The sequence below is a fragment of the Pinus tabuliformis genome, chromosome 9, assembly GCF_031772625.1.
Source record: "Pinus tabuliformis cultivar Carrire ecotype Pingquan chromosome 9, CPIR1, whole genome shotgun sequence".
In the NCBI taxonomy this organism is placed as follows: Eukaryota; Viridiplantae; Streptophyta; class Pinopsida; order Pinales; family Pinaceae; genus Pinus; species Pinus tabuliformis.
This window is the reverse complement of record NC_142307.1, coordinates 1,489,351,863-1,489,362,312: the sequence shown is the minus strand read 5'-3', so window position 1 is coordinate 1,489,362,312 and position 10,450 is coordinate 1,489,351,863. Positions and strand designations below refer to the sequence as shown.

Below are 10,450 nucleotides of genomic sequence, written 5' to 3'. Positions count from 1 at the left end.
TGAATAAAACTAGAGAGATGTCTCCTAAATTAGTCAATTTGTCATTTGAAGGAAGGTGGGTGTTATTGATTGTTGCTTTAATTAGTTGTGATTTTGATTATGATGATTTTGTTGGAAAAGTTTATGTATGACGCTTCCTTTAACTATTAATTTTAATAATATCTATAATGTATGGTTTGTACATTTATACAAAAAGTGGTTGTGTAGTATATCTACAAGCTAATAAAGTTTAAAATTCTAATAAAAAATTGCTATTGGGACATTCAACATTACATTGACTATCCATAAATGTCGCTTAGCATCAAAATATAGCAACCATAAAGCCTCGCCATTAAGGCACAAGAGGAGGTCATCAACAAATCCTTTCACAAAACCTTATCCATCATTAGCTAGCTTAATATTTAGGATAATGACCACCATCCATCATTCTTATGTAGCATTGGGGAGGATGAGCTATGAGGCCAACTATGGCATTGCTCTTGTATTTCTTGTATACCATAGTGAACTTTATGTCTTGGCCATTTTTTTAGAGAGCTATGACTACCTGGAGTAGCACAATTGTTACATGAGAGTCCATAAGAGGCCACCTATTAATGCCACAAACAATTTTGACATAATACTCATGCAATTGACATAGAGAGACAACACATCTAACTCCACTTTTTGTACCTAGACAATAATCTTCATATAGAAATTTGCACAAATCATTGAACCATTTTCCCAAGAAGAAAGTTGTACATGTTGGGCCTTATTAAACATAGGTGCATTCCTTTTCTTTTAGATGAGGAATATGATTGAAATTCCAATGAGATGCAGTGTTGTTTGAAAATGAACTAACCAAGGCATTTATCTCTAAAAGGGTGGCCTCTTATGAAATGAGTGTAGGGATGGGGGGAGGAAGTGGGCACAAATTTTAGTGGCCTAGTTCCAAGTTGATTTGGTATAGAAATAAAACCAAACGAAATGTTTGAGGTTTTTTAAGTGACTAGAAAACGAGAAATTGCATTGGGGGATGCTCAGGTGAACCAATCGATAGCCAATAGCAAGTCCCCAAAAGGATGAGAGGCTAGGGGAAGCAAGCCTTCTTGGTTCAACTAGGGGTTTTTAGACACTATTCAACTGGAAGAGTGAAGTTGTTTGCTTATATTTCAATCTCTAAATATTGTCTACTTGAACATTTAACATAGGTTTAGAGAAGAGCCACATGTAACCATTAAAAGGCTTACTCTCCTCTTTCCAATTCCATCTCTTCTAGCGAGTGATTGGAGATTGTAGGCCAAACTTAAGGAGTGAGGATTCAACTCAACCTATTCAACGATGGGCTTGTTGTGATTAGCAAGTGTGAATTGCTCTTTCAATGCAAGGCAAAAGACTAAGTCTTGAGCATAAGTGTCAAAACTACCCGTTCTTATGTTAATACACCTTTTGAAAAATCAAAGCTTTAAGTTCCAACTCTCTTGACCGAGGCCTTACTTTTGTTTAAAAGGATAAGTGATACTGTAAGTAATGTTTTTTTCTGTAGAAAAAGATGTGTAATTTTATTCATCAGCAAAGAAGAAAATAACATTTTGTATATGTGTTGAGCACATTCCAGACAAATCCACCATCCAAAGCCAGGAAAAATGCCAAACCCCTTAGGCCACAAGACAATGAAAAAACAAGAGCTAGATACACAGGCTTGCTGTAGGACCCTGAAGGGAGCAACATGCAAAGCCCAATAATGGGCACCCACCGTTGCAATGTTGGTCAACAAACCAAAGCCCGGAGTAGAAACACAACAACAACTCGACAAAGCCCAAGCCAAACAACTCAATGCAGACACCCGCAAACCGACACCATCAAAGTCGCCTATAAAGAAATTTGCTGCGATAGTTGAATAGAGGGAGGCACGAGCCAAACATAGGGGCGACTATGGTTCCAACCACCCCCTCAACTCCCCCATCAATCGATACCGTAAGTAATGTCGATTGAAGGAAAAATCAAATTTGAAACCTTGGCCTTTTTAGTTCAAGAAGGGCTTGATAAAATTCCACATTATCCATATACTTGGAGTGACAAAGGTCCCTTGTACATTAATTTTGGTTGGAGTGATAATAATATTTTGTAGATTCAAGGCTAGCCATGACTTCTTGCTAAGAGGATCTCCTTGACAAATGGGATTTTACAAAATGGTAAGTGAGTCAACTTATTTCAGACCAATTGAGTCGATATGGTCCACCTCAAGGATTTCCTTTAGTGGAGCTAACTCTACAAACTCACTCATAATCAGTCTTTTAATACATTGGTAAAACTTTAGAAAGATGTGTACAAAAAGTAAACCCAATAAAAAAAAAGATACAAAGGCAAGTTGCCATTGGAGAAAAGCATAATGGGAATGAAAAGTAAACCCAATATAAAAAAAAAGAAAAAAAGAAAGAAAGATACAAAAGCAAGTTGCCATTGGAGAAAAGCATAATGGGAATGAAAAGTAAACCCCAAAAAAAAAAAAGATACAAAGGCAAGTTGAAAAGCATAATGGGAATGAAAACTCTAAGACTTCATTAATATTGACGAGTTACAACAAAGTTAGAAAATGCAAAGTTGACAAGCCCAAACTAGGAATTGCATGATTGAACTAGAACTAAACCCTCACGCCTTTGGAGAGCTAACATTTTTAGTGAATAAACCCAATGATGAACAACACAACCACATCATACATTCTTGGTGGCCATGTTGAATCAAATGGATCTAGAAATTAGGCAAAACCCACTAAATACCTTCTTGAATTTTTGAACCTCATTATATATTGAATCCCTGCAAAATTAAGTTATTATGGTTCCTCTTCTACAATGATCAACTCTTTGTTTGGTTGTTGTTGATTGACTTGTTTTTGGGTTGACCTCCACTAGACCTATGTTGTCAACATCAACGAGGATTATTGATTTAATGTTATGTAAAAATATAATAAGTTTGTAATTATAGGTTAATTAGGCAAAAGGGCATGATCAAAAGATCATGCTCTTTAGCCAAGAGGCACTCGAGGCAATATATAAGCCAGGGGCGCTTCTATGTAAAAATCATCATTCATTCATTAATAAAAATATATGTATTTATGTCTATTACTGAGCTTGTATGCTCCATTTAACATCGATTAGAACTTTCATTGGTGTTGATGGTCCATCATTAACTAGATTGGCATTGGTTATAGGTGCCGCCCTTATGGACAAGGTTGATGTCAAGAAGCCTTCTTCTTTGTTGACCAAATCAATATTGACGGGTCTTCCAATTTTGATGATTTTCTTCCTTCCGTTGTTGATAATTGAACAACTCGTGTTGTTGATTCTGGTCCTTGTTTCTTTGCCTTTGGCTTTGGGATGTGGTAATTTTCCGAAGGTCAATTCTGTAATGTCTCTTATGGATTAATGGCCCAAAGGAGGATGAAATAGTCTTTCCAATCTCGTGTGTTATAGTCATTGATAAAGGGGGAGACCCACTACCCAATGTGTTGGAGCAACATTGGGTAAATTTTGGGGTAGTTGGGGCAAAAAACCCAAATTGGGGTTTGCACTTGTAACCCCTCGCATTAATTTAGTGATAAGAACCCCCACAAGTAAATCTATAAATAAGAGAGCATTAGAATCATTTTTTCATCATCAAATTGGATTGGAATATCTTCGTCTTTGCTAAGTTGAGGCTCTGAGGGTTTTAAGGCCTCTTTTTCCTTTGTCTAATTTTGGTGGAGGTGACCCCACCTTGAGGTGAATACATGAAGGTGAGTTACACTTTTGGCCAAATGTGGCAATGAAAATTCAAAATTTTACTTTTTTATCGAATTTAAGCCTTCGAAATTCATATAAACATTGTGAATTTTGATTCGAAGTAAAAAGACAATTTGTGGAGAATTATGTTGTTGTCTTAGTGATATTTTTTGTAAATTTTTTTAGTGTCATATAATCTGTCAATTTTACATTAAATGAAATGCTTATCTTTGCAAATTTTCTCACATCTTAAGAGGTATGTGTGTGTTCACGTAACATAACTTAATCTAACATGTGTAATTTAATATATATATATATATATGATCTACATAGAAAGAACTAAGTTATTCATATTAAAATTTTATTTTTTATGCAAAATTTTATTTTTTTAATTATTTTTTGAAGTTGGGGAAGTAATATTTCAATTGCATTTTGTAGACACGTGTTCACCTAATTTTTTTTTCAACTATTTAAATAAATTGAAAAACCAATAGTACCCTTTTGAAGAAGATTTGTAAACGAAGATAGTGGTATTTTTTGAAATTTTTGCGTTGTATATATTTTATGGTATTGATTTTTTATTCAACCCTTTTGAAACTGTCTAAAAAAATTTCAAGCATTATGTTTGAAAGAAATTAGATGAAAGATATCACATGAATTCGAATGTTAGGTCCCTATAATACTAGTGTATTCCCTTTATTGTTATTGTTACTGTCGTCCCTTATTGTTATTGATGTGCCTATGTATCCTCCATGTTGTTATTGTTGTGCCTCATAGAAGCCCACTACTGTTATTATTGTTCACTTATATTATTATTGTTATGTAAGCTTTTATTATATTGTGACTCAAATTCCTATATATACCAAGGAGGTCTTATCATTTGTATCATCCAAGAATTGTTCATTTATTTAATGTAAAGAAGGTTTTTCCCTCGAAGAGACTAATTTTTAAGTTGTTGATCTATCTTTTCTTCTATTTTGTGAGCTGGTTGCATAACAATTGATATCAGAGCTTTGGATTCTAAGGTTTCGCTTCTCCAAACAAGTCATCTTGACATTTTCACTACAATTTTTTTTCTACGAGGCTTCAGAAGATGAAATTGCAACAACGTAGAGCCATAATATTGGTGAACTTCGTGTACAAATTTCAGATATTGGTTCACTATATTTCCAGAGATATGATCCGAGAAAGTTAGGGATTTTGCAAGCTCTAGAATTCAATCTCAAACATGTGACCTAGGGAAATCGTCATAACTTTCTCTCTGAGCATCAGATTTGAATTTCGTAAAAAATGGCTGAAAGTGCACAAACTGTAGTTTTTTGTGTATCATTTTCAGGCCCGAAGGTCAAAACAGTGACATGTGACACTTCGTACAACTTCCCTCCACTGAACTAATTGATAATCAGGTCATTGTGGGATATTGGGCATAAATTTTGTTTCAAAAATCAGTTTGAAGTGATTCAAAGGGCATATTGAAGCATATATATCAATATAAAATGCCTCCTAAACAAAAGTGTTCTACCCCCATTAAGGCCGCAGAAAGCTCTACTATGACGCATGAAGAGGAAGAATTGCAACATGACATATCAAAATTTCGAGACCAAGTGCAACAAATTTCGCTCTCACAAAGAGCAATCAAAGATGACATGGATTGTTTAAAATATGACATGGATGGTATAAAAAGAAACATGGAGGTTTTAAAAGTAGACATGGATGCGATGAATGTCATGTTGGAATGGTTGACAAAGTTGTTGCAAGAAAGATTTTTCGGTGGTGACAAGGTAATCCATGAAAATCATGATGAGGATAAAAGAAATATAAATTATGATTTTAGAGACTCCAATGTGGGGTTTAAGAACCACCATATTCTAAAAATAGATATGAGGAAGTTTGATGGCAAGGATCCAATAACATGGATACTATAGATGGAGCGATATTTTGATCTACATGATGTGCAACCCTCACAAAAAGTACGTATTGCATTTTTATATTTATAACCTAATCAATTTGTATGGTATAGATGACTTTGTTCTCGTAAACCCCTTGTCACTTGGTCAATTTCTATGGAAGAAATGATAGCACATTATGAAAGATACAAAGAGCAACACATTCTTTAGCCAATTGATAAATATCAAACAAAAGGGTTCAATGACAGAGCACATTGAAAACTTCCAAAAAATGAATATTACGGTAACTAATATTCTAGAGGAGCATATGATTGATGTTTTCATAGGGACTTTAAAAGATAACATCCAACATGGGGTTCACCTTTGGGAACTTGATTCATTGGAGAAGAAATTCAAGGTGGCAATAAAAGTTGAAAGCAAAATTATGGCAACAAGGAAGTCCACCACTCACAACTATAAAGATGGAAGGGTTGCTGCAAGGAATTTTGATGACAAGGATCCAATAACATGGATACTACAGATGGAGCAATATTTTGATCTACATGATGTGCAACCCTCACAAAAAGTACGCATTGCATCTTTATATTTAGAACCTAATCAATTTGTATGGTATAGATGGCTTTGTTCTTGTAAACCCCTTGTCACCTGGTCAATTTTTATGGAGGAAACGATAACACATTATGAAGATACAAAGAGCATCACATTCTTTAGCCAATTGATAATTCTTAAACAAAAGGGTTTAATGGTGGAGCACATTCAAAACTTCCAAAAAATGAATATTAGGGTAATTAATATTCTAGAGGAGCATATGATTGATGTTTTCATAGGGACTTTAAAAGATAACATCTAACATTAGGTTCACCTTTGGGAACTTGATTCATTGGAAAGACATTCAAGGTGGCAATAAATGTTGAAAGCAAAATTATGGCAACAAGGAAGTCTACTACTCACAACTATAAAGATGGAAGTGTCGCTGCAGGGAAGTTTGATGGCAAGGACCCAATAACATGGATACTACAGATGGAGCAATATTTTGATCTACATGATGTGCAACCCTCACAAAAGTATGTATTGCATCTTTATATTTAAAACCTAATCAATTTGTATGGTATAGATGGTTTTGTTTTCGTAAACTTCTTGTCACTTGGTCAATTTTTACGGAGGAAATGATAACACATTATGAAGATACAAAGAGCAACACATTCTTTAGCCAATTGATAAATCTCAAACAAAAGGGTTCAATGACGGATCACATTGAAAACTTCCAAAAAATGAATATTAGGGTAATTGATATTCTAGAGGAGCATATGATTGATGTCTTCATATGGACTTTAAAAGATAACATCCAACATGAGGTTCAACTTTGAGAACTTTATTCATTGGAGAAGACATTCAAGGTGGCAATAAAAGTCGAAAGCAAAATTATGGCAAAAAGGAAATCTACCACTCACAACTATAAAGATGGAAGTGTTGCTGCTCCTAGTCTTCCACAATCTACAAAGTTGACACCACAACAATTGGAGGAAAAAAGAGCAAAATGACTTTGTTACAGTTGTGATAGAAAATACATTAAAGGTCATAAGTGTGCTGAGAAGAAATTATTCTACATAAATTGTGAAGAGGAGGAAGAAAAAGAAGAAACATCAAAAGAATAGGATATACATCAGGAACCAATCCTAGAGAAAGAATAAATGAATTCAACCATATCTTGTAATGCGTTGGCATGAATTATCACTCCTCAAACTCTTAAGATAGAAGGATATATTAAAAAGAAAAAGGTAGTTTCTTCGGAGACATCCGATAAAATCAGAACGATACAAAGAAAATTATCATGGCCCTTGTGTAAGGATGATACACACAAATTGAGAAATGGTCCAAATTTTTTATATAAAAAATAAACAAGGCAATAGTTTTGATTGATTCAGGTAGTACCCATAATTTTATTCATTGTAAGATAGTCAAGGAATTGAATTGCTTCATATATCCAACATCAAAGTGTTAAGTGATGGTTGCAAATGGAGGAACTATAAATTACTATAGAAAGTGCCATAACATCAAGTTAGCCATGGGGGAATATGTATTGAATAATCCAATGCTTTCCATTCCAATGGGTGGTGCTGATGTTGTATTAGGAGTCTAATGGTTACAATCTTTGGGGACGATAACTTTTAATTTTCAAGATTTTTTCTTGATTTTTTTTTGGAAGGAAATGAAGTTGAATTAAGGGGTATCACAGGGAAACTAGGAAATATAATTGACTCTAATGGCATGACAAATCTTTTAAATAAGGAACAACGGGGCGTAATTGCATAATTATGCTCACTAACGGTTCAAATTGAAATCACCTGTGTTGGCATTATGACACAGGTTTAGCACTATGGTACAAGTATTGTCTTTGATGGCAACTCACTCAGATAACAGATCACATTTCAGGCTCTCAGAATGAAAGAAAAAGAGGTATACGTAGGTTTCCCTTGATCAAGCCGCGTATACATGCGGGTTCGCAGTCCAGAAAGCGCGTATGCATATACACGCACTTTCACGCAAGGAAAAGCGCGTACATGCTGGAAAACTTGGTTTTGGTCCGTGGTATTTTGACCCGTGGTATTGATCCAAGGTATCTTGATCGAAGTATTGACCCCAGGTATTTGGTCCAAGGTATTGCTTCTAATTGGTTTTGGACCATGGTATTGAGTAAGGCCTAAGACTATAAAAGGAGGAGGAGATCATTAGGCAAAGACACTCAAGAATTGAATATCTAATGAAGAGCAAGATCTAGAATACTAGTGATTGGGTTATGGTGCATAGCTGGATCTGAATCAAGGAGGAACTTGAGCGCTAGAAGAAGGATAAGTTCTATTGATGGGTCAAGATCTTAAGGCTTGAAGAGAAGTATCTTTGTGTGATTTTGATCTTTTATATTTGGCGCATGTCTTGATCTGTAAATCTGATGATCTGGGTATAACTGATGTTTGAATAGTTGAAAAGGGTAAATCATCTTTTACAGATCTATACGTAGGTTCAGTATAGCAAAGGCGCGTATACACGCTGGTTCGACAATTCAAAACAGTGTATACGCAGGTTTGCCTTCATATAGCAGCGTATGCACACAGGTTATACATATTGAAGTAGCGTACGTCTCATAAAATATGTTTTAGCTACTTCTGTTTACTGTTGCAGTGTTCTGGGTTCTGCATTGGGTTCTGGTTACTGTTACTGTGTTCTGGTTACAGCTTTCATAAAAGTGATTGTTTGATTCAGTTTTGGTTGGTGCAAAGGAGATTGATTGATGCAGATATATTTGATGTTTGATTGATGTTATTGATGGATCTAGTCTGAAAATTATGAAACATGGTCCCTGGAAGAAAAGAGAAGGTTGTAGCCTTCTGTAGGTCAGCAGCTACGTACTAGTACATCAGCTAGTATAAGAGCTAAGGGGGTTGTAGCTCTCTTCCAGGAGAAGCTGGAGAACGAGAGAAGGTTGTAGCCCTCTGCAGGTAGAAGCTTGCGTACTGGTATAAGACTGCATCAATACAGAAATATTGTAAAAAGAAGTTTCTTATTAAAAGAAGATAGAGACAAATTGTAGCCGGTGGTTTTCACCCACATTGGATTTCCACCTTGTATCTTGTGTTCTTGTGTGTGATTGTCTGCTCTATTTTTACTATACCTGTTACTGCTTATATGGTTCTGATACACAGGGTAAAGATCAACTGACTAAATAATAAGTTTACAAGGTATACACTTGTTGCTCTAAACACAGTTGCGTATATACACAAGTTGCATTAATAGAAGTAGCGTATACATATCTGTTTATGGAAATGAAATATTGTTAAGTTGCTAACACTGATTCACCTCCCCTCTCAGTGTTATTTCCAACAATTGGTATCAGAGCAGGTCCTTCAGAAGAAGCTTGATCGCTTGAAGGAAGATCTATCATCATGAGTAACTACGAAAGAGAGGCATCCATCAGGCCACCAATCTTTGATGGGAGCAACTTCGTCTATTGGAAGGTAAGAACCACAACCTACCTTCAATCTCTTGGAATAGAAGTTTGGGATATCATGGAAGGAGGATATACATTTCCATCAGTGACTCCTACAGATATCGCAGGGAAAAAGCAGTGTGAAACAAATGCAAACGCTGTCAATACTCTATTGGGGAGTTTGTCACAATCAGAATTTGTCAAGGTTATGCAGCTCAAAACCGTCAAAGAAATATGGGACAAGATCATTCTATAAACTATGAAGGAGACGATCAGGTAAAACGTGCAAAACTACAATCTCTCAGAATTCAATATGAAACTCTCAGAATGCACAATGATGAAAGTGTAGCTAATTATTTCTTACGTATAGATGAGATTGTTAATCGCATGAAAAACTTGGGTGAAGAGATAAAAGAAGTTACTTTAGTTGAAAAGGTTTTAAGATCTTTGTCTTCTAAGTTTGAATCGAAAGTTTCCGCCATAGAAGAAAAGCAAGATCTTCAGAGTATTACTATGTCACAGCTGCACGGAATCTTAACTGCTTTCGAAATGAGAAAAGGGGGTCCATCAGATATGAGAGAAGCCGCATTCAAAGCTTCAGGAAAAGTAGAAATCAATGAGTCATGACATATGTCAGAAGGAGAGGAAGAATCAAACTTTGTCAAGAACCTTCAACAGGGTTCTGGAAGATTCAGAGGTAAACTACCTTTCAAATGTTTTGCTTGTGGAAGAGTAGGTCATTATGCTGCCAAATGTCCTCACAAAGATAAACTTGATAAAGGTAAGGAATCAACAAAATGGAATAGAAAACAAAGTGTAAA

The 10,450-nt window shown here is 35.3% G+C and overlaps 1 non-coding gene across 1 annotated transcript; it reads left to right on the top strand.

Moving 5' to 3' along the window:
• Positions 1-7,425: 7,425 nt before the first annotated feature.
• On the top strand, positions 7,426-7,528 carry LOC149154240 (U6 spliceosomal RNA). The gene has a single exon (XR_016263841.1). It is a non-coding gene; the product is annotated as a U6 spliceosomal RNA (small nuclear RNA).
• Positions 7,529-10,450: the final 2,922 nt, after the last annotated feature.